General features: G+C 62.1%; 2 long non-coding RNA genes across 2 annotated transcripts; both read right to left on the bottom strand.

Annotated features, from left to right (window-relative positions):
* Window positions 1-4,462: 4,462 nt before the first annotated feature.
* Window positions 4,463-5,280, bottom strand: LOC146542078 (uncharacterized). Its single transcript, XR_014880714.1, has 3 exons — window positions 5,232-5,280; window positions 4,781-4,825; window positions 4,463-4,637 (listed from the first exon to the last, which is right to left on the bottom strand). It is a non-coding gene; the product is annotated as an uncharacterized LOC146542078 (long non-coding RNA).
* Window positions 5,281-7,477: 2,197 nt separating this feature from the next.
* LOC146542079 (uncharacterized) lies at window positions 7,478-25,909 on the bottom strand. The gene is made up of 4 exons (XR_014880707.1): window positions 25,842-25,909; window positions 17,784-17,839; window positions 10,651-10,686; window positions 7,478-7,595 (listed from the first exon to the last, which is right to left on the bottom strand). It is a non-coding gene; the product is annotated as an uncharacterized LOC146542079 (long non-coding RNA).
* Between the last annotated feature and the right edge of the window lie 261 nt (window positions 25,910-26,170).

The raw sequence follows: 26,170 nt of genomic DNA on the forward strand, positions 1-26,170 counted from the left end.
GAACGGGGACAATGGAGGCGACACTGCGTGGGGATGGGGACCATGGTGATGGCATCAGCTGGGGTGGGGACAATGGAGGTGACAGTGACCAAGGGCTGGGAGTGAAGACGATGGAGGTGACACCAGCTGGGGATGGGGACAATGGAGGTGACATTGACTGAGGATGGGGACCGCAGCGGTGACATTCACGGAACGGGGACAATGGAGGCGACACTGCATGGGGATGGGGACCATGTTGATGGCATCAGCTGGGGTGGGGACAATGGAGGTGACAGTGACCAAGGGCTGGGAATGAAGACGATGGAGGTGACACCAGCTGGGGATGGGGACAATGGAGGTGACATTGAGGATGGGGACCGCAGCGTTGACATTCACGGGAACGGGGACAATGGAGGCGACACTGCATGGGGACGGGGACCATGGTGATGGCATGAGCTGGGGTGGGGACAATGGAGGTGACAGTGACCAAGAGCTGGGAATGAAGACGATGGAGGTGACACCAGCTGGGGATGGGGACAATGGAGGTGACATTGAGGATGGGGACCGCAGCGGTGACATTCACGGGAACGGGGACAATGGAGGCGACTCTGCGTGGGGACGGGGACCATTGTGATGGCATCAGCTGGGGTGGGGACAATGGAGGTGACAGTGACCAAGGGCTGGGAATGAAGACGATGGAGGTGACACCAGCTGGGGATGGGGACAATGGAGGTGACATTGACTGAGGATGGGGACCGCAGCGGTGACATTCACGGGAACGGGGACAATGGAGGCGACTCTGCGTGGGGATGGGGACCATGGTGATGGCATCAGCTGGGGTGGGGACAATGGAGGTGACAGTGACCAAGGGCTGGGAATGAAGACGATGGAGGTGACACCAGCTGGGGATGGGGACAATGGAGGTGACATTGAGGATGGGGACCGCAGCGGTGACATTCACGGGAACGGGGACAATGGAGGCGACACTGCATGGGGACGGGGACCATGGTGATGGCATCAGCTGGGGTGGGGACAATGGAGGTGACAGTGACCAAGGGCTGGGAATGAAGACAATGGAGGTGACACCAGCTGGGGATGGGGACAATGGAGGTGACAGTGACCAAGAGCTGGGAATGAAGACGATGGAGGTGACACCAGCTGGGGATGGGGACAATGGAGGTGACATCAGCTGGAGATGGGGACCGCAGCGGTGACATTCACGGGAACGGGGACAATGGAGGCGACTCTGCGTGGGGACGGGGACCATGGTGATGGCATCAGCTGGGGTGGGGACAATGGAGGTGACAGTGACCAAGGGCTGGGAATGAAGACGATGGAGGTGACACCAGCTGGGGATGGGGACAATGGAGGTGACATTGACTGAGGATGGGGACCGTGGTGGTGACATCTCGTGGGGATGAAGACCACGGAGGTGACATTGACTGAGGATGGGGACCGCAGCGGTGACATTCACGGGAACGGGGACAACGGAGGCGACACTGCGTGGGGACGGGGACCATGGTGATGGCATCAGCTGGGGTGGGGACAATGGAGGTGACAGTGACCAAGGGCTGGGAATGAAGACGATGGAGGTGACACCAGCTGGGGATGGGGACAATGGAGGTGACATTGAGGATGGGGACCGCAGCGGTGACATTCACGGGAACGGGGACAATGGAGGCGACTCTGCGTGGGGACGGGGACCATGGTGATGGCATCAGCTGGGGTGGGGACAATGGAGGTGACAGTGACCAAGAGCTGGGAATGAAGACGATGGAGGTGACACCAGCTGGGGATGGGGACCATGGAGGTGACATTGACCGGGAATGGGGAATGAGGTGGTGACATCACATGGGGATGGGAATCATGGTGGTGACATCATCTGGGGATGGAGACCATGGAGGTGACATCATCTGGGGATGGGGACCATGGAGGTGACATTGACCAGGGATGGGGAATGAGGTGGTGACATCTCATGGGCGTGAGGACTGTGGAAGTGACATTGCATGGGGATGGGGACCATGGTGGTGACATCATCTGGGGATGGGAACAATGGTGGTGACACCAGCTGGGGATGGGGACCATGGAGGTGACATTGACCGGGAATGGGGAATGAGGTGGTGACATCACATGGGGATGGGAATCATGGTGGTGACATCATCTGGGGATGGAGACCATGGAGGTGACATCATCTGGGGATGGGGACCATGGAGGTGACATTGACCAGGGATGGGGAATGAGGTGGTGACATCTCATGGGCGTGAGGACTGTGGAAGTGACATCGCATGGGGATGGGGACCATGGTGGTGACATCATCTGGGGATGGGAACAATGGTGGTGACACCAACTGGGGATGGGGACAGAGGTGGTGACATTGACCAGGGATGGGGAATGAGGTGGTGACATCACATGGGGATGTGAGCCATGGTGGTGACATCATCTGGGGATGGGGACCATGGAGGTGACATCATCTGGGGATGGGGACAGAGGTGGTGACATTGACCGAAGGCTGAAGATGGGGACCATGGAGGTGACATCATCTGGGAATGGGGACCATGGAGGTGACATCATCTGGGGATGGGGACCATGGAGGTGACATTGACCAGGGATGGGGAATGAGGTGGTGACATCTCATGGGCGTGAGGACTGTGGAAGTGACATCGCATGGGGATGGGGACCATGGTGGTGACATCATCTGGGGATGGGGACCATGGAGGTGACGTTGGCTGAGGATGGGGACCGTGGTGGTGACATCTCGTGGGGATGAAGACCACGGAGGTGACATTGACTGAGGATGGGGACCGCAGCGGTGACATTCACGGGAACGGGGACAATGGAGGCGACACTGCATGGGGATGGGGACCATGGTGATGGCATCAGCTGGGGTGGGGACAATGGAGGTGACAGTGACCAAGGGCTGGGAATGAAGACGATGGAGGTGACACCAGCTGGGGATGGGGACAATGGAGGTGACATTGACTGAGGATGGGGACCGCAGCGGTGACATTCACAGGAACGGGGACAATGGAGGCGACACTGCATGGGGACGGGGACCATGGTGATGGCATCAGCTGGGGTGGGGACAATGGAGGTGACAGTGACCAAGGGCTGGGAATGAAGACGATGGAGGTGACACCAGCTGGGATGGGGACAATGGAGGTGACATTGACAGGATGGGGACCGCAGCGGTGACATTCACGGGAACGGGGACAATGGAGGCGACACTGCATGGGGATGGGGACCATGGTGATGGCATCAGCTGGCGTGGGGACAATGAAGGTGACAGTGACCAAGGGCTGGGAATGAAGACGATGGAGGTGACACCAGCTGGGGATGGGGACAATGGAGGTGACATTGAGGATGGGGACCGCAGTGGTGACATTCACGGGAACGGGACAATGGAGGCGACACTGCGTGGGGAGGGGGACCATGGTGATGGCATCAGCTGGGGTGGGGACAATGAAGGTGACAGTGACCAAGGGCTGGGAATGAAGACAATGGAGGTGACATCAGCTGGGGATGGGGACAATGGAGGTGACATCAGCTGGGGATGGGGACCGCAGCGGTGACATTCACGGGAACGGGGACAATGGAGGCGACACTGCATGGGGATGGGGACCATGGTGATGGCATCAGCTGGGTGGGGACAATGGAGGTGACAGTGACCAAGAGCTGGGAATGAAGACGATGGAGGTGACACCAGCTGGGGATGGGGACAATGGAGGTGACATTGAGGATGGGGACCGCAGCGGTGACATTCACGGGAACGGGGACAATGGAGGCGACACTGCGTGGGGACGGGGACCATGGTGATGGCATCAGCTGGGGTGGGGACAATGGAGGTGACATCAGCTGGGGATGGGGACCGCAGCGGTGACATTCACGGGAACGGGGACAATGGAGGCGACACTGCATGGGGACGGGGACCATGGTGATGGCATCAGCTGGGGTGGGGACAATGGAGGTGACAGTGACCAAGGGCTGGGAATGAAGACAATGGAGGTGACACCAGCTGGGGATGGGGACAATGGAGGTGACATTGACTGAGGATGGGGACCACAGCGGTGACATTCACGGGAACGGGGACAATGGAGGCGACACTGCATGGGGACGGGGACCATGGTGATGGCATCAGCTGGGGTGGGGACAATGGAGGTGACAGTGACGAAGGGCTGGGAATGAAGACGATGGAGGTGACACCAGCTGGGGATGGGGACAATGGAGGTGACACCAGCTGGGGATGGGGACAATGGAGGTGACACCCCTGGGGATGGGGACGGACCCAGCCCATATCCCCCCCCCACACACACAAATACCCACGGTGTCCCCATGTCCCCCCCCCCTGTGCCCCCCACCCTGACCCCAAACAACAACGTGGACGTGGCTGCGGCTGAAGGGACCTTTATTAGCTGGGGGGTGGGAGGGGGGGGGGGGGGGGGGGATGGGGGGGGGACACAATGAGCCCGGGGGATGGGGTGGGGGGGGGTGGGGGGGGCACAAGAGGGTCCCCCATCCCCCAGGGGTGCGTGGAGGGGTCCGGCCACCCCCACAGCCCCCCCAACCCGGCTCTGTGCCCTGGGGTCCTTTGGGGGGGGGGGGGGGGGGGGGGGGCATCCCAGGAGGGTTCGGTTCCGGTGGTGCTGGGATGGATCAGAGTCCTGGGGAGGGGGGGGGGGGGGTGAAGAAAGGGGGGGGGGGGGGGGGGGGGGGGGGGGGGGGGGGGGGGGGGGGGGGGCTGCGTCAGCCCCATTCCCGCCCCCCCCCCCATCTGTGTCCCCCCCCCTTCACGGCCCCAAATCACCTTGGGATGCCAACGCCTCCTCCGAGTCCACGTCGTGATCCATTCCTGTAGGACGGAGCCCCCCCCCCCACCCCGACCCCATTAATTGGGATCCCCCCCACCCCCTGCTAATTGGGAACCCCCCCCCAACCCCCCCCCCTTCCCCCCAGTGCGAAACTCCCCCCTCCAGTAACATCACAGACCTCTGGATTTAGGGCACCCCCCCCCCACTAATGGGACACCCCCCCCCCCCCCCCCATACCCCACCCTTATGGGACCCCCCCAGCCGATGTCTGTTCCCCCCCCCCCCCCCATATTGCGTGACACCCCCCCACCCGATAATGGAGCCCCTCCCCAATAATTTGACACCCCCACCCACCCCCCCCCCCCCCAAATAATTGAGGCAGCCCCTTCATGCCACACCTCTGGATTTTGGACCCCCCCACCCCCACCCCCACCCCAAAATCCTCACCCTCCTCCGATTCGTGCTCAGGGGCCGGCACGTCACTCAGGGGGCTGGGGGGGGGGAGGGGGGGTTCAGCGTTGGAGGGGGGGGGTCCTCACAGCCCCCCCATGCCCCCCCCCATAACCCCCTTCAAACCCCCATAGCCCCCCCCATAACCCCCTTCACACCCCTATAGCCCCCCCATAACCCCTTCACACCCCCATAGCCCCCCCCATGCCCCCCCATAACCCCCTTCACACCCCCACAGCCCCCACGGCCCCCCTTATTCCCTCCCCATAACCACCCACTGTGTCCCAACCCCCCCCAAACCCCCCCACCCCCCATGACTCCATACCCCCCCCCCATCCCCCCCAACGTCCCCCCTACCCTCCCCCTATGCCCCCCATAACCCCCCACACCCCCAATGACCCCATAACCCTCCCCGCCCCCCCAACCCCCATACCCCCATAACCCCACACAGCCCCCCCAAAACCACTCCTGCCCCCCCAGCCCCCCCATGACCCCCTAACCCCTAAGCCCCCCACGACCCCCATAACCCCTCACCAAGCCCCCCCCATAGCCCCCTCACTGCGCCCCCCCAAGCCCCCCATGACCCCAAAACCCCCCAGCCCCCCCATACCACTCACACCCCCCACAGCCCCCATGACCCCCATAACCCCCACACAGCCCCCCCGTCCACCCAACCCCCCACAAGCCCCCCCGACCCCCATAATCCCCTACACAGCACCCCCAAACCACTCACAGCCCCCCCCCCAGCCCCCCATAACCCCATAATCCCCCACAGCCCCCCCATAGCCCCCCATGACCCCCCTACTCACTCAATACCCCCCCACTTCCCCTTGCCTCTCCATCGCCCACTTGTACCCCCTTCACCCCCCAGGACCCCCCCTGACTCCCCGCAATCCCCCCCCCAGCTCCCCCATGTCCTCCCCATAACCCCTATGCACCCCATGACCCCCATGGCCCCCCATCACCACCCCATACCCCCCCCCCCGCCCACCCATCGCCCTCCCCAACGCCCCCCATGACCACCCATGTCCCATCCACACCCCCAACCCCCCCCACGACTCCCCATAGCCCCCCCCCCAAGACACCCCATAGCCCCCCCCACGCCCCCTATGACCCCCCTGTGACTCCCCACAGCCCCCCCGTGACCCCATCATAGCCCCCCCTTGCCCCCCCATGACCATCCATGCCCCCCCCTAAGCCCCTCCATATTGCCCCCTGCCCCCCCACGCCCCCCCCCTCTTCCCCTACGACCCTCCACGACCTCCCTACACCCCCCCATGACCCCCACAGAGACCCAGCCCCCCCCCCCCCCTCCCACGATTCCCCATGGCTCCCCCCACAGCCCTCCATGACCCTCCATAGCCCCCCACACCCACCCATACCCCCCCACAGCCCCCCGATGACCCCCATAGCCCCCCCACACCCCCCATCCCCCCACAGCCCAACCCCCATGTCCCCCCCCATACCCCCCCCATGCCCCCCTCATAGCCCCATGCCCCCCCGCATACGACTCCCCATAGCCCCCCCACACCCCCCCATACCCTTCCATACCCCCCAGAGCCCAAACCCCCATGCCCCCCCATACCCCTCATAGCCCTGTGCCCCCCCCCACAGCCCCCCAATGACCCTCCATAGCCCCCCCACACCCCCCACACCCCCATAGCCCAAGCCCCCATGCCCCCCCTACCCCCCCATGACCCCCTCATAGCCCCATGCCCCCCCCACAGCCCCCCAATGACCCTCCATAGCCCCCCCACACCCCCTCACACCCCCCATAGCCCAACCCCCTGTGCCCCCCCATGACCCCCTCATAGCCCCATGCCCCCCCACAGCCCCCCAATGACTCTCCATAGCCCCCCCACACCCCTCACACCCCCCATAGCCCAACCCCCCCTACCCCCCCATGACCCCCTCATAGCCCTGCGCCCCCCCCACAGCCCCCCAATGACCCTCCATAGCCCCCCCACACCCCCTCACACCCCGTAGCCCAAGCCCCCCCATACCCCCCCATGACCCCCTCATAGCCCCATGCCCCCCCACAGCCCCCCAATGACCCTCCATAGCCCCCCCACACCCCCTCACACCCCCCATAGCCCAACCCCCCATGCCCCCCTACCCCCCCATGACCCCCTCATAGCCCCGTGCCCCCCCCCACAGCCCCCCAATGACCCTCCATAGCCCCCCCAGACCCCCCATAGCCCAGCCCCTCTTGCCCCCCTGCTTTGCCCCCCCCCACACACTCACCTCCCCGCGCTTCCCCGGCGCTGTTGGGGCCGTCCATGGAGGAGGAGGAGGAGGAGGAGGAGGAAGAGGAGTCGCTGCCTGGGGACTCTTGGGGCTCAAAGCCGACGGCGGTGACACCTGGGGGGGGGGGGCAGCATGAGGACACCCCACAGTGCGACCCTGCATTGCAGCTCTGCATTACAACCCTGCATTGCAGCTCTGCATTACAACCCTGCATTGCAACCCTGCATTGCGACCCTGCATTGCAAGCTTGCATTGCAACTCTGCATTGCAACCCCACACTGTGACCCTGCATTGAAACCCTGCATTACAACCCTGCATTGCAGCTCTGCATTGCAACCCTGCATTGCAACCCCACACTGTGACCCTGCATTGCAGCTCTGCATTGCAACCCTGCATTGCAGCTCTGCATTGCAACCCTGCATTGCAACCCCACACTGTGACCCTGCATTGCAGCTCTGCATTGCAACCCTGCATTGCAACCGCACACTGCAACCCTGCATTGCAACCCCACACTGCAACCCTACATTGCAACCCTACATTGCAATCCTGCATTGCAACCCTGCATTGCAACCCCACACTGTGACCCTGCATTGCAGCTCTGCATTGAAACCCTGCATTGCAACCCTGCATTGCAACCCCCAACCTGCAACCCTGCATTGCAACCCTGCATTGCAGCTCTGCATTGCAGCTCTGCATTGCAACCCCACACTGCGACCCTGCATTGCAGCTCTGCATTGCGATCCTGCAATGCAACCCCACACTGCGACCCTGCACTGCAACCTTGCATCACAGCCCCGCATTGCAACCCTGCACTGCAATCTCACACTGCAACCCCACGTCACCACACTGCATTGCAGCCCCTCTGCCCCACACCGTCACCCCACCCCACGACCCCACACCGTGACCCCACCCCATGACCCCGTCCCACGACCCCACACCACGACCCACCCCATGACCCCACACCATGACCCCACCCCACGACCCCACACTGTGACCCCATCCCACGACCCCACACCATGACCCCACCCCACGACCCCACACCGTGACCCCATCCCACGACCCCACACCGTGACCCCACCCCACGACCCCACACTGTGACCCCACCCCACGACCCCACACCGTCACCCCACCCCACGACCCCACACTGTGACCCCATCCCATGACCCCACACCGTGACCCCACACCGTGACCCCACACCGTGACCCCACCCCACGACCCCGTCCCACGACCCCACACCGTGACCCCACCCCATGACCCCACACCGTGACCCCACCCCACGACCCCGTCCCACGACCCCACACCGTGACCCCGTCCCACGACCCCACACCATGACCCCACCCCACGACCCCACACCGTGACCCCACGCCACGACCCCACACCGTGACCCCACCCCATGACCCCACACTGTGACCCCGTCCCACGACCCCACACTGTGACCCCACCCCACGACCCCACACCGTCACCCCACCCCACGACCCCACACCGTGACCCCACGCCACGACCCCACACCGTGACCCCACGCCACGACCCCACACCGTGACCCCACCCCATGACCCCACACCGTGACCCCGTCCCACGACCCCATACCGTCACCCCACCCCACGACCCCACACTGTGACCCCATCCCATGACCCCACACCGTGACCCCGTCCCACGACCCCACACCGTGACCCCATCCCATGACCCTACACCATGACCCACAGTGTGACCCCAGTGTCCCCACATGACCCCATCCCATGACCCCATAATGTGACCCCACACTGTGACCCCATCCCATGACCCTACAGTGTGACCCCATCCCATGACCCCACACCGTGACCCCACACCGTGACCCCACACTGTGACCCCATCCCAATTCCTTACAGTATGACCCCATTCCATGACCCCACAATGTGACCCCACACTGTGACCCCATCCCATGACCCCACACTGTGACCCCACACCCCCCACACCGTGACCCCAATCCATGACCCTACAATGTGACCCCAGTGTCCCCACATGACCCCATCCCATGACCCCCATCCCATGACCCCCATCCCATGACCCCACACCGTGACCCCACACCGTGACCCCACACTGTGACCCCACACCGTGACCCCATCCCAATTCCTTACAGTATGACCCCATCCCATGACCCCATAATGTGACCCCACACTGTGACCCCATAATGTGACCCCACACTGTGACCCCATCCCATGACCCCACACTGTGACCCCATCCCATGACCCTACAGTGTGACCCCATCCCATGACCCCACACTGTGACCCCACACCGTGACCCCACACCGTGACCCCATCCCAATTCCTTACAGTGTGACCCCACCCCATGACCCCATAATGTGACCCCACACTGTGACCCCATCCCATGATCCTACAGTGTGACCCCATCCCATGACCCTATAATGTGACCCCACACCGTGACCCCATCCCAATTCCTTACAGTGTGACTCCATCCCATGACCCCATAATGTGACCCCACACTGTGACCCCATCCCATGATCCTACAGTGTGACCCCATCCCATGACCCTATAATGTGACCCCACACCGTGACCCCATCCCAATTCCTTACAGTGTGACCCCATTCTATGACCCCATAATTTGACCTCATCCCATGACCCCACACTGTGACCCCACACTGTGACCCCAATCCATGACCCTACAATGTGACCCCAGTGTCCCCACATGACCCCATCCCATGACCCCATCCCATGACCCCATAATTTGACCCCATCCCATGACCCCATAATTTGACTCCATCCCATGACCCCACACCGTGACCCCACACTGTGACCCCAATCCATGACCCTACAATGTGACCCCAGTGTCCCCACATGACCCCAACCCATGACCCCATCCCATGACCCCACACTGTGACCCCACACTGTGACCCCATCCCATGACCCTACAGTGTGACCCCATCCCATGACCCCATACTGTGACCCCATCCCATGACCCCATCCCATGACCCCACACTGTGACCCCATAATGTGACCCCACACCGTAACCCCATCCAATTCCTTACAGTGTGACCCCATCCCATGACCCCATAATGTGACCCCACACCGTGACCCTACAGAGTGACCCCACACCGTGACCCCATCCCGCGCCCCCATAATGTGACCCCACACCGTGACCCCCCCCCACCCCATAGTGCCCCACTGCCCCCTACCTGTGCCCACGCGCTGCCCTGAGGTGCTGAGGTCACCTATGGGGACAGACGGACATCGGGGACAGACGGCCATTGGGAACAGAGCCCTCCACCCCATATCCCCGTGTCCCCATTGCCCCACATTCCCGTATCTCCACGTCCCCATTGGCCCCACATCTGCCCGTCCCCATATCCCCATATCCTCGTGTCCCCGTGGTCCCTATGTCCCCATATCTCCCAAATCCCCATTGGCCCCACGTCCCCACGTCTGTCCGTCCCCACTGCCCCATATCCTCGTGTCCCCACACCCCTCTGATCCCATATCCCATATCCCCATATTTCCTAGATTCCCCATATCCCATACCCCCATATTTCCTATATCCTCATTGTCCCCACTGTCCCATATCCTCGTGTCCCCATATCTGTGTGTTCCCATATCCCATATCCCTATATTTCCTATATCCCCACTGTCCCATACCCCCATATTTCCTATATCCTCATTGTCCCCACTGTCCCATATCCTCGTGTCCCCATATCTGTGTGTTCCCATATCCCATATCCCTATATTTCCTATATCCCCACTGTCCCATATCCCCATATTTCCTATATCCTCATTGTCCCCACTGTCCCATATCCTCGTGTCCCCATATCTGTGTGTTCCCATATCCCATATCCCTATATTTCCTATATCCCCACTGTCCCATACCCCCATATTTCCTATATCCTCATTGTCCCCACTGTCCCATATCCTCGTGTCCCCATATCTGTGTGTTCCCATATCCCATATCCCTATATTTCCTATATCCCCACTGTCCCATACCCCCATATTTCCTATATCCTCATTGTCCCCACTGTCCCATATCCTCGTGTCCCCATATCTGTGTGTTCCCATATCCCATATCCCTATATTTCCTATATCCCCACTGTCCCATACCCCCATATTTCCTATATCCTCATTGTCCCCACTGTCCCATATCCTCGTGTCCCCATATCTGTGTGTTCCCATATCCCATATCCCTATATTTCCTATATCCCCACTGTCCCATACCCCCATATTTCCTATATCCTCATTGTCCCCACTGTCCCATATCCTCGTGTCCCCATATCTGTGTGTTCCCATATCCCATATCCCTATATTTCCTATATCCCCACTGTCCCATATCCCCATATTTCCTAGATCCTCATTGCCCCCACTGTCCCATATCCCCATATTTCCCATATCCCCATTTCCCCCATAGCCCCGATGTCCCCATGTCCCCCCACCCCAATGTCCCCATGCCCCCACATTGCCGTGAAGTCCCATATCCCCACGCCCCCATATCCCCATAGTATCCCGTCCCCCATCCCCACGTCCCCATTGTCCCCATATCCCCACGTCTCCATTGTCCCCATGTCCCCACACCCCAATGTCCCCGTGTCCCCACATTGCCATAGAGTCCCCTGCCCCATTGTTCCCGTATCCCCATTGTCCCCACAACCCCATACCCCCGCTGTCCCCACACCTGCCTGTCCCCATATCCCCAAACCCCCGCGTCCCATTGTCCCCGTGTCCCCACATCTGTCCCCACATCCCCGTGTTCCCAAACCCCGCTGTCCCCACACTTCCCCTATTCCCACGTCCCCATTGTCCTCCTGTCCCCATAACCCCGATGTCCCCACACCCCCACATCCCCATTGTCCCCACGTCCCTACCTCAGTCTGTCCTTTTGTCCCCATGTCCCCGTATCCCCATTGCCCCACGCCCCTATATACCCCCACGTCGCCCCATATATTCCCAAATCCTCACGTCCCCATATAACCCCATGTAGCCCCATATCGCCCCATATCTCCCCATACAAACCCATATCCCCCCATATCTCCCCATACAAACCCATATTTCCCCGTATAACCCCATATCTCCCCATATCTCCCCATATAACCCCATATATCCGCACATCCTCACATCCCCATGTAACCCCATATAACCCCATATCTCCCCATATAACCCCATATCTCCCCATATCTCCCCATATATCCCCATATAACCCCATATATCCGCACATCCTCACATCCCCATATCTCCCCATATCTCCCTATATAATCCCATATAACCCCATATCTCCCCATATAACCCCATATCTCCCCATATCTCCCCATATAACCCCATATCCCCCCATATCTCCCCATACAAACCCATATCCCCCCATATCTCCCCATACAAACCCATATCTCCCCATATAACCCCATATATCCGCACATCCTCACATCCCCATGTAACCCCATATAATGCCATATCTCCCCATATCTCCCTATATAATCCCATATAACCCCATATCTCCCCATATCTCCCCATATAACCCCATATCTCCCCATATCTCCCCATATAACCCCATATAACCCCATATCTCCCCATATAAACCCATATCTCCCCATATCTCCCCATATAACCCCATATCTCCCCATATAACCCCATATAACCCCATATCTCCCCATATAACCCCATATCTCCCCATATCTCCCCATATATCCCCATATAACCCCATATATCCGCACATCCTCACATCCCCATATAACCCCATATCTCCCCATATCCCCCCATATCTCCCCATATAACACAATATCTCCCCATATAACCCCATATAACCCCACGTATCCCCATATCTCCCCATGTATCCCCATATAACCCCATATCTCCCCATATCCCCCCATATCTCCCCATATAACACCATATCTCCCCATATAACCCCATATAACCCCACGTATCCCCATATCTCCCCATGTATCCCCATATAACCCCATATTGCCCCATGTCTCCCCATATCGCCCCATACAAACCCATATAACCCCATATATCCGTGCACCCTCACATTCCCATATGACCCCATATATCCCTATATCTCTTCATATATCCCCATACAAACCCATATATCCCCGTATATCTTCATATAACCCCATGTATCCCCATATTCCCCCGTATCTCCCCATATAACCCCATATAACCCCGTATTTCCCAATATATCCCCATATAATCCCATATAACACCATATAACCTCATATCTCCCCATATCTCCCCATATCACCCCACATTTCTCCATGTATCCCCGTATAATCCCATATAACACCATAGAACCCCATAAAGTCCCCATATAACCCCATATTTCTCCATGTATCCCCATATAATCCCATATAACACCATATAACCTCATATAACCCCATATCTCCCCATATCTCCCCATATTTCTCCATGTATCCCCATATAATCCCATATAACACCATAGAACCCCATAGAACCCCATATAACCCCATATCTCCCCATATCACCCCATATTTCTCCATGTATCCCCATATAATCCCATATAACACCACAGAACCCCATATATCCTCTTATCTCCCCATATCTCCCCATATAACCCCATATCTCCCCATATCTCCCCATGTAACCCCATATCTCCCTATATAATCCCATATCTCCCCATATCTCCCTATATAATCCCATATCTCCCCATATCTCCCTATATAATCCCCTATCTCCCCATATCTCCCTATATCTCCATATATAATCACATATCTCCCCATATCTCCCCATATCTCCCTATATAATCCCATATCTCCCCATATATCCTTATATCTCCCCATATTTCCCTATATAATCCAATACCTCCCCATATCTCCCCATATAACCCCATATCTCCCTATATAACCCCATATCTCCCCACATCTTCCTATATAATCCCATATCTCCCCATATCTCCCTATATAATCCCATATCTCCCCATATCTCCCTATATAACCCCATATCTCCCCATATCTCCCTATATAATCCCATATAACCCCATATCTCCCCATATCTCCCCATATCTCCCTATATAATCCCATATAACCCCATATCTCCCCATATCCCCCCATATCTCCCCATATCTCCCCATATCTCCCTATATAATGCCATATAACCCCATATCTCCCTATTAATCCCATATAACCGCATATCTCCCATATAATCCCATATCTCCCCAAATCTCCCTATATAATCCCATATAACCCCATATCTCCCCATATCTCCCCATAAACCCCACATCTCCCCATTATATCCCCACATCCCCACTCCCACCCTACATCCCCCACATCCCCCACATCCCCCATATCCCCCAACCCCCCACCCCATAAAGTCCCCCATATCCTTCCCCCCATAAAGTCCCCAATGCCACCCCACACCCCACCCCCATGCCCACCCCCCACTCACTCTCCCGACGCCCTCCACTTTGCGGCCCGACGCCTCTATAGAACAGTTGTGGGGTGGGTTGGCATGGAGCTGCGGTGGCTGTGGTGGCTGCCGGGTGTGGGTGTTGTGGGGCACAAAGGATCGGGACGAGCCCCACCTAGCTCTGCCCCCCCGACGACTCACGGCGCTGCAGCGCTGCGCTCGCGGACCCTGCTGGGGGGGGAACATGCGTGTGGGGCCAGGACCACACGGCCCCACACTGGCCCACATGGCCCCACATGGCCCCACATGGCCCACATGGCCCCATTGGGCCCACAATGGCCCCACACGGCCCATAACCCCACACGGCCCCATAACCCCACACGCCCACACGGCCCCACCTGGCCCACATGCCCTATAACCTCCGGCCCACACGCCTATAACCCACGGCCACACATGGCCCCACACGGCCCAACATGGCCCACACGCCTATACCCCACACGGCCCCACACGGCCCAACCTCACATGGCCCAAAGCCCCACACGGCCCATAACCCCACACGGCCCCACACGGCCATAACCCCACCACAGGCCCCACACGGCCCTATAACCCACAGCCAACGGCCCCACATGGCCCCACACAGCCCTATAACCCACATGGCCCCACACGGCCCAATGGCACCACACACAACCACTGCCCACATGGCCCCACACGGCCCTATAAACCCACACGGCCCCACATGGCCCACACGCCACATCCCATAGCCCCACAGGCCCCAAACGGCCCTATAACCCCACATGGCCCCACACGGCCCCCACACGGCCCCACAGGCCCTATAACCTCACACGGCCCCACATGGCCCCACACGGCCCCACATGCCCACACGCCCCACATGGCCCCACACGGCCCTATAACCTCACATGGCCCCACATGGCCCACACGGCCCAAACCCCACAGGCCCCACACGGCCCTATAACCTCACATCGGCCCCACACGGCCCCACAGGCCCCACATGACCCCACAGGCCCCACACGGCCCCACAAGGCCCTATAACCCCACACGGCCCCACATGGCTACCCACATGGCCCCACACGGCCCTATAACCTCACACGGCCCCACATGGCCCCACACGGCCCAAACCCCACACACCTACATGGCCCCACACGGCCCTATAACCCCACACGGCCACACCAATGGCCCCACATGGCCCCACCAATGGCCCTATAACCCCACACGGCCCTAAGACCCCACACGGCCCCACACGGCCCACACTGGCCCCATAGGCCCCACACGGCCCTATAACCTCACATGGCCCCACATGGCCCCACACGGCCCCACAAGGCCCCACATGGCCCTATAACCCCACACGGCCCCACATGGCCCCACACGGCCCTATAACCTCACACGGCCCCACACACCCCACATGGCCCACACAGCCCCACACGGCCCTATAAACCCACACGGCCCCACACGCCCCACACAGCCCCACACGGCCCTATAACCTCACACGGCCCCACATGGTCCCACACAGCCCCACACGGCCCTAAAACCTCACACGGCCCCACATGGCCCCACATGGCCCTATAACCCCATACGGCCCTATAACCCCACACGGCCCAACATGGCCCCACACGGCCCTATAACCCCACACGGCCCCACACGGCCCCACATGGCCCTATAACCCCACACGGCCCCATAGGCCCCACACAGCCCCCCCCACGGTCCTATATGGTCCCACATAACCCCACACGGCCCCATAACCCCACATGACCTCATATGGCCCCAATAGTCCCATGTAGCCCCACACAGCCCCATAGGGCCCTATATGGCCCCACACGGCCTCACACAGCCCCACACGGCCCTATATGGCCCCAATAGTCCCATGTGGCCTCACATAGCCCCATATGGCCCCATATGGCCCCAGTAGCCCCACACGACCCCACATGGCCCTATATGGCCCACACGGCCCCCACAGCCCCACACGCCCACATGCCCCACACAGCCCCACAGCCCCAAGGCCCCACACAGCCCCATATGGCCGCAATAGATCCATATGGCCCCACACGGCCCCATAACCTCACATGGCACCACATGGCCCCACATGGCCCTGTATGGCCCACATGGCCCCATATGGCCTCACACAGCCCCACATGGCCCTATATGGCCCACATGGCCCCACATGCCCTATAGGCCCCACATGGCCCACATGGCCCTATATGGCCCACATGGCCCACAGGGCCCCTATATGGCCCCAATGTCCCATATGCCCCCACACAGCCCCACATGGCCCCACATGGCCCCATAGCCCCACTGCAGCCCATACGCCCCCACACGGCCCCATCCCACGCCCAATCCCCACACGGCCCCATAACCACAGGCCATATGCCCCAACACCCCATCGGCCCACGCCCATACGCCCCACAGAGCCCCATACCCCCCACAGACCCCATACACCCCACACGCCCCACCCCATAGGGCCCCACACGGCCCCATACGCCCCCACACGGCCCCATACGCCCCCACAGAGCCCCATACGCCCCACACGGCCCCACACGGCCCCATAGGGCCCCACACGGCCCCATAACCCCACATGGCCCCATGTGGCCCCAATCGTCCCATATGGCCCCATCTGGCCCCACATAGACTAACATGGCCCCATATGGCCCCACATGGGCCACACACGATCCCATATAGCCCCACAGCCCCACATATCCCATACGGCCCCACATGGACCAACATGGCCCCATATGGCCCCATAGCCCCACAACCCCAAGTGACCCCGTAACTCCAACCCCACACAACCCCACAGCCCCAACCCCACACGACCCCGTAACCTCACACGACCCCGTAACCCCACACGACCCCACACGACCCGTAACCCCAGACAACCCCGTAACCCCAGACAACCCCATAACCCCAGACAACCCCATAACCCCACAACCCCACACGACCCCACAACCCCACTGTCCCCCCTTACCATCGGCCGCAGCGGTGGCCACGAGGAGCAGCAGGGCGGCCGCCAACACCGGGACTCTGTGGGGTGGGGACGGAGGTTGGGGACCCCATAGTTGGACCCCAAAACTGGGGACCCCATAACCAGAGCCCAGCAATGGGGACCCCGTAACAGGACCCCATCACAGGAGCCCAAAGATGGACCCCATAATTGGGGACCCCACAGCCGGACCCCATAATTGGAGACCCCACAGCCAGACCCCATCATGGGACCCTACAGCCAGATCCCATAACCGGGGACCCCACAGCCAGACCCCATCATGGGACCCCACAGCTGAACCCCATAACTGGGGACCCCACAGCCAGACCCCATAATTGGGGACCCCACAGCCAGACCCCATCATGGGACCCCACAGCTGAACCCCATAACTGGGGACCCCACAGCCAGACCCCATCATGGGACCCTACAGCCGGACCCCATAATTGGGGACCCCACAGCCGGACCCCATAATTGGGGACCCTACAGCCAGACCCCATAATTGGAGACCCCACAGCTGGACCCCATAATTGGGGACCCCACAGCCAGACCCCATAATTGGAGACCCCACAGCCAGACCCCATAACTGGGACCCCACAGCCAGACCCCATAATTGGAGACCCCACAGCCAGACCCTATCATGGGACCCCACAGCCAGACCCCATCATGGACCCACAGTTGGATCCCATAACTGGGACCCCACAGCCGGACCTCAGCACTGGGGACCCCACAGCCAGACCCCATAATTGGAGACCCCACAGCTGGACCCCATAATTGGGGACCCCACAGCCAGACCCCATAATTGGAGACCCCACAGCCAGACCCCATAACTGGGGACCCCACAGCCAGACCCCATAATTGGAGACCCCACAGCCAGACCCTATCATGGGACCCCACAGCCAGACCCCATCATGGGACCCACAGTTGGATCCCATAACTGGGGACCCCACAGCCGGACCTCAGCACTGGGGACCCCACAGCCAGACCCCATAATTGGGGACCCCACAGCCAGACCCCATCATGGGACCCCACAGCCAGACCCCATAACTGGGGACCCCACAGCCAGACCCCATCATGGGACCCCACAGCCAGACCCCATAATTGGGGACCCCACAGCCGGACCCCATCATGGACCCTACAGCCAGACCCCATAACTGGGACCCTACAGCCAGACCCCATCATGGGACCCCACAGCCAGACCCCATAATTGGAGACCCCACAGTCAGACCCCATCATGGGACCCCACAGATGGATCCCATAATTGGGGACCCCACAGCCAGACCCCATCATGGGACCCCACAGCCAGATCCCATCATGGGACCCCACAGCTGAACCCCATAACTGGGGACCCCACAGCCAGACCCCATAATTGGAGACCCCACAGCCAGACCCCATCATGGGACCCCACAGCCAGACCCCATAATTGGGGACCCCACAGCCAGACCCCATTATTGGGGACCCCACAGCCAGACCCCATCATGGGACCCTACAGCCAGACCCCATAATTGGAGAACCCACAGCCAGACCCCATAATTGGGGACCCCACAGCCAGACCCCATAACTGGGACCCACAGCCAGACCCCATAACTGGGGACCCCACAGCCAGACCCCATCATGGGACCCTACAGCCGGATCCCAGCATTGGGGACCCCACAGCCAGACCCCATAATTGGAGACCCCACAGCCAGACCCCATCATGGGACCCCACAGCCAGACCCCATAATTGGGGACCCCACAGCCGGACCCCATCATGGGACCCTACAGCCGGACCCCATTACTGGGGACCCCACAGCCAGACCCCATCATGGGACCCCACAGCCAGACCCCATAATTGGGGACCCCACAGCCAGACCCCATTATTGGGGACCCCACAGCCAGACCCCATCATGGGACCCTACAGCCAGACCCCATAACTGGGGACCCCACAGGCGGACCCCATAATTGGGGACCCCACAGCCAGACCCCATAACTGGGGACCCTACAGCCAGACCCCATCATGGGACCCCACAGTTGGATCCCATAATTGGGGACCCCACAGCCAGACCCCATCATGGGACCCTACAGCCAGACCCCATAATTGGGGACCCCACAGCCAGACCCCATTACTGAGGACCCCACAGCCGGACCCCATCATGGGACCCTACAGCCAGACCCCATAATTGGGGACCCTACAGCCAGACCCCATAATTGGGGACCCTACAGCCAGACCCCATAACTGGGGACCCCACAGCCAGACCCCATAATTGGGGACCCCACAGCCAGACCCCATCATGGGACCCCACAGTTGGATCCCATAACTGGGATCCCCACCGCCCCATAGGATCCCCATCTCCCCATTGCATCCCCCCACCCCATAGAACCCCCCCATACCCCATAGTCCCCCCCCGCCCCATAGGACCCCCCATCTCCCCATAGGACCCCCCTCCCATCACCCCATAGTCCCCCCCCCCGCCCCATAGGACCCCCCATCTCCCCATAGGACCCCCACACCACCCCATAGGATCCCCATCTCCCCATTGCATCCCCCCACCCCATAGGAACCCCCCCATCACCCCATAGCCCCCCCCACCCCATAGGAATCCCCCCATCACCCCATAGAACCCCCCCATCACCCCATAGTCCCCCCCCGCCCCATAGGACCCCCCCATCTCCCCATAGGACCCCCCCACCGCCCCATAGGATCCCCATCTCCCCATCGCATCCCCCCACCCCATAGGAACCCCCCCATCACCCCATAGCCCCCCCCACCCCATAGGAATCACCCCATAGGACCCCCTTCCCATCACCCCATAGTCCCCCCCCGCCCCATAGGTCTCCCATCTCTCCATATGACCCCCCCTCCGCCCCATAGGACCCCCCCCCACCCCATAGGCACCCCATCTCCCCATTGCATCCCCCACCCCATAGGACCCCCCCTCACCCCATAGTATCCCCCCATTGCCCCATAGCTCCCCTCCGCCCCATAGGACTCCCCCCCCCCACCTCCCCTTAGGATCTTCCCATCACCCCATAGGACCCCCCCACCGCCCCATAGGACCCCCCCACCGCCCCATAGGATCCCCATCTCCCCATTGCATCCCCCCACCCCATAGGAACCCCCCCATCACCCCATAGTCCCCCTCTGCCCCATAGGAACCACCCTCCCACCCCATAGGCACCCCATCTCCCCATTGCATCCCCCCACCCCACAGAAACCCCCATCACCCCATAGTCCCCCTCCACCCCATAGGAACCCCCCCCATCACCCCATAGGACCCCCTTCCCATCACCCCATAGTCCCCCCCCGCCCCATAGGTCTCCCATCTCTCCATATGGCCCCCCCCTCCGCCCCATAGGATCCCCATCTCCCCATTGCATCCCCCCACCCCATAGGAACCCCCGCATCACCCCATAGTCCCCCCCCACCCCATAGGAATCCCCCCATCACCCCATAGGACCCCTCTCTCATCATCCCATAGTCCCTCCCCGCCCCATAGGACCCCCCCACCGCCTCATAGGATCCCCATCTCCCCATTGCATCCCCCCACCCCATAGAACCCCCCACCCCATAGGAACCCCCCCATCACCCCATAGTCCCCCCCCCACCCCATAGGAATCCCCCCATCACCCCATAGTCCCCCCCCGCCCCATAGGACCCCCCATCTCCCCATAGGAACCCCCCACCGCCCCATAGGCACTCCATCTCCCCATTGCATCCCCCCACCCCATAGAACCCCCCCACCCCATAGGAACCCCCCCATCACCCCATAGCCCCCCCCACCCCATAGGAATCCCCCATCACCCCATAGAACCCCCCCATCACCCCATAGTCCCCCCCCGCCCCATAGGACCCCCCCATCTCCCCATAGGACCCCCCCACCGCCCCATAGGATCCCCATCTCCCCATCGCATCCCCCCACCCCATAGGAACCCCCCCATCACCCCATAGCCCCCCCCACCCCATAGGAACCCCCCCATCACCCCATAGGACCCCCCCATCACCCCATAGTCCCCCCCCGCCGCCCCATAGGATCCCCATCTCCCCATCGCATCCCCCCACCCCATAGGAACCCCCCCATCACCCCATAGCCCCCCCCACCCCATAGGAATCACCCCATAGGACCCCCTTCCCATCACCCCATAGTCCCCCCCCGCCCCATAGGTCTCCCATCTCTCCATATGACCCCCCCTCCGCCCCATAGGACCCCCCCACCGCCCCATAGGATCCCCATCTCCCCATTGCATCCCCCCACCCCATAGGACCCCCCCTCACCCCATAGTATCCCCCCATTGCCCCATAGCTCCCCTACGCCCCATAGGACTCCCCCCCCCCACCTCCCCTTAGGATCTTCCCATTACCCCATAGGACCCCCCCACCGCCCCATAGGATCCCCGTCTCCCCATTGCATCCCCCCACCCCATAGAACCCCCCCATACCCCATAGTCCCCCCCCGCCCCATAGGAACCCCCCATCACCCCATAGGACCCCCCTCCCATCACCCCATAGTCCCCCTCCGCCCCATAGGACCCCCCCACCGCCCCATAGGATCCCCGTCTCCCCATTGCATCCCCCCACCCCATAGAACCCCCCCATACCCCATAGTCCCCCCCCCGCCCCATAGGAACCCCCCATCACCCCATAGAACCCCCCCCATCTCCCCATAGGACCCCCCTCCCATCACCCCATAGTCCCCCCCCCCGCCCCATAGGACCCCCCATCACCCCATAGGACCCCTCCCATCTCCCCATAGGTCTCCCCATCTCTCCATATGACCCCCCCTCCGCCCCATAGGCACCCCATCTCCCCATTGCATCCCCCCACCCCATAGGAACCTCCATCCTCCCATAGTCCCCCCCCGCCCCATAGGACTTCCCTATCGCCCCATAGGGAGCCCCCCTCATCTCCCCATAGGACTCCTCCCCCACCCCATAGAAGCCCCTCATCACCCCCATAGGACCCCCCCGCCCCACAGCCCCACAGCCCCACAGCCCCCCCCTATCGCCCCATAGGAACCCCCCCCACCTCCCCATAGGGACCCCCCCCTCACCTCCCCATAGGACTCCTCCCCCACCCCATAGAAACCCCCCATCACCCCCATAGGACCCCCCCGCCCCACAGCCCCACAGCCCCACAGCTCCACAGCCCCACAGGACCCCCCTATCGCCCCATAGGGACCCCCCCCCCCATCTCCCCATAGGACACTGAAGTCCCATAGGACCCCCCCCCCCCCACCTCCCCATAGGACTCCTCCCCCACCCCATAGAAATCCCCCATCTCCCCCATAGACCCCACAGCCCCACAGGACCCCCCTATCGCCCCATAGGAACCCCCCCTCATCTCCCCATAGGGACCCCCCCCCCATCTCCCCATAGGACACGGCAGTCCCATAGGAACCCCCCCTCCCACCTCCCCATAGGACTCCTCCCCCACCCCATAGAAACCCCCCATCATCCCCATAGGATCCCACAGCCCCACAACCCCACAGCCCCACAGGAACCCCCTATCGCCCCATAGGGACCCCCCCCCCCCTCCCCATAGGACTCCTCCCCCACCCCATAGAAACCCCCCATCATCCCCATAGGATCCCACAGCCCCACAACCCCACAGCCCCACAGGACCCCCCCTCCGCCCCATAGGCAACCCCATCTCCCCATTGCATCCCCCCACCCCATAGGAACCTCCATCCTCCCATAGTCCCCCCCTGCCCCATAGGACTTCCCTATCGCCCCATAGGGACCCCCCCCCATCTCCCCATAGGGACCCCCCCCTCATCTCCCCATAGGACTCCTCCCCCACCCCATAGAAACCCCCCATCACCCCCATAGGACCCCCCCGCCCCACAGCCCCACAGCTCCACAGCCCCACAGGACCGCCCTATCGCCCCATAGGGACCCCCCCCCCATCTCCCCATAGGACACTGAAGTCCCATAGACCCCCCCCCCCCACCTCCCTATAGGACTCCTCCCCCACCCCATAGAAATCCCCCATCTCCCCCATAGGACCCCACAGCCCCACAGGACCCCCCTATCGCCCCATAGGAACCCCCCCTCATCTCCCCATAGGGATCCCCCCCCCCATCTCCCCATAGACACCGCAGTCCCATAGGACCCCCCCCCACCTCCCCAAAGGACTCCTCCCCCACCCCATAGAAACCCCCCATCATCCCCATAGGATCCCACAGCCCCACAACCCCACAACCCCACAGCCCCCCCCTATCGCCCCATAGGGACCCCCCCCTCATCTCCCCATAGGACACCGCAGTCCCATAGGACCCCCCCCCCCCCACCTCCCCATAGGACTCCTCCCCCACCCCATAGAAACCCCCCATCACCCCCATAGGACCCCCCCGCCCCACAGCCCCACAGCCCCACAGCCCCACAGGACCCCCCTATCGCCCCATAGGGACCCCCCCCCATCTCCCCATAGGACACCGCAGTCCCATAGGACCCCCCCCCCCCCACCTCCCTATAGGACTCCTCCCCCACCCCATAGAAATCCCTCATCACCCCTATAGGACCCCCCCGCCCCACAGCCCCACAGCCCCACAGCCCCACAGGACCCCCCTATCGCCCCATAGGGACCCCCCCCCCACATCTCCCCACAGGACACCGCAGTCCCATAGGACCCCCCCCCCCCCACACCTCCCCATAGGACTCCTCCCCCACCCCATAGAAACCCCCCATCACCCCCATAGGACCCCACAGCCCCACAGGAACCCCCCTATCGCCCCATAGGGACCCCCCCCACATCTCCCCATAGGACACCGCAGTCCCATAGGACCCCCCCCCCCACACCTCCCCATAGGACTCCTCCCCCACCCCATAGAAACCCCCCATCACCCCCATAGGACCCCACAGCCCCACAGGAACCCCCCTATCACCCCATAGGGACCCCCCCCACATCTCCCCATAGGACACCGCAGTCCCATAGGACCCCCCCCCCCCACACCTCCCCATAGGACTCCTCCCCCACCCCATAGAAACCCCCCATCACCCCCATAGGACCCCCCTGCCCCACAGCTCCACAGCCCCACAGCCCCACAGGAACCCCCTATCGCCCCATATGAACCCCCCCTCATCTCCCCATAGGGACGCCCCCCCCACCTTCCCATAGGACTCCTCCCCCACCCCATAGAAACCCCCCATCACCCCCATAGGACCCCCCCGCCCCACAGCCCCACAGCCCCATAGGGACTCCCCCCCCACCCCATAGAAACCCCCCATCACCCCCATAGGACCCCCCCGCCCCACAGGAACCCCCTATCGCCCCATAGGGACCCCCCCCTCATCTCCCCATAGGACACCGCAGTCTCATAGGACTCCTCCCCCACCCCATAGAAGCCCCCCATCACCCCCATAGGACCCCCCCACCCCACAGCCCCACAGCCCCATAGGACTCCCCCCCCACCCCATAGAAACCCCCCATCACCCCCATAGGACCCCCCCGCCCAACAGCCCCACAGCCCCACAGCCCCACAGGACCCCCCTATCGCCCCATAGGGACCCCCCCTCATCTCCCCATAGGGACCCCCCCTCATCTCCCCATAGACTCCTCCCCCACCCCATAGAAACCCCCCATCATCCCATAGGACCCCACAGCCCCACAGCCCCACAACCCCACAGCCCCACAGGAACTCCCCTATCGCCCCATAGGGACCCCCCCCCATCTCCCCATAGGACTCCTCCCCCACCCCATAGAAACCCCCCATCACCCCCATAGGACCCCCCCGCCCCACAGCCCCACAGCCCCACAGCCCCACAGCCCCCCCCTATCGCCCCATAGGAACCCCCCCCACCTCCCCATAGGGACCCCCCCCCTCACCTCCCCATAGACTCCTCCCCCACCCCATAGAAACCCCCCATCACCCCCATAGGACCCCCCCGCCCCACAGCCCCACAGCCCCACAGCCCCCCCCTATCGCCCCATAGGGACCCCCCCCCATCTCCCCATAGGGACCCCCCCCTCATCTCCCCATAGGACACCGCAGTCCCATAGGACCCCACAGCCCCACAGCCCCACAGCCCCACAGCCCCACAGCCCCACAGCCCCACAGCCCCCCCCCTCACCGCTCCATCTCGCTCCGTTCTCCGCACGGCCGCCGTTCGGGCCGTTTTAGCGCTGCGGGGGGGGGGGCGGGGGGGGGGGGCGGGCGGGAGGAGGGGGGCACTGCGGTGGGGGGGCGGGGCGGGGGGGGGGGCACTGCGGGGGGATCGCACCGGGATGGGGGGGGGGGGGGAGGGGAGGGATGGGGGGGGCGGGATGGGGGGGGGGGCGGGGGACAAGGGGGGGGGGGGGGGATCGACCCGAAGTTTGGGGACCCCCCCAACGCATTGGGGGGGGGGGGGGGGAACACTAAGTCATGGGCCGCCCCCCCCCCCCAAAAAAACCCAAATCG

This window comes from Meleagris gallopavo, chromosome 32 (assembly GCF_905368555.1).
Source record: "Meleagris gallopavo chromosome 32, MGAL_WU_HG_1.1, whole genome shotgun sequence".
NCBI classification, from domain to species: domain Eukaryota; kingdom Metazoa; phylum Chordata; class Aves; order Galliformes; family Phasianidae; genus Meleagris; species Meleagris gallopavo.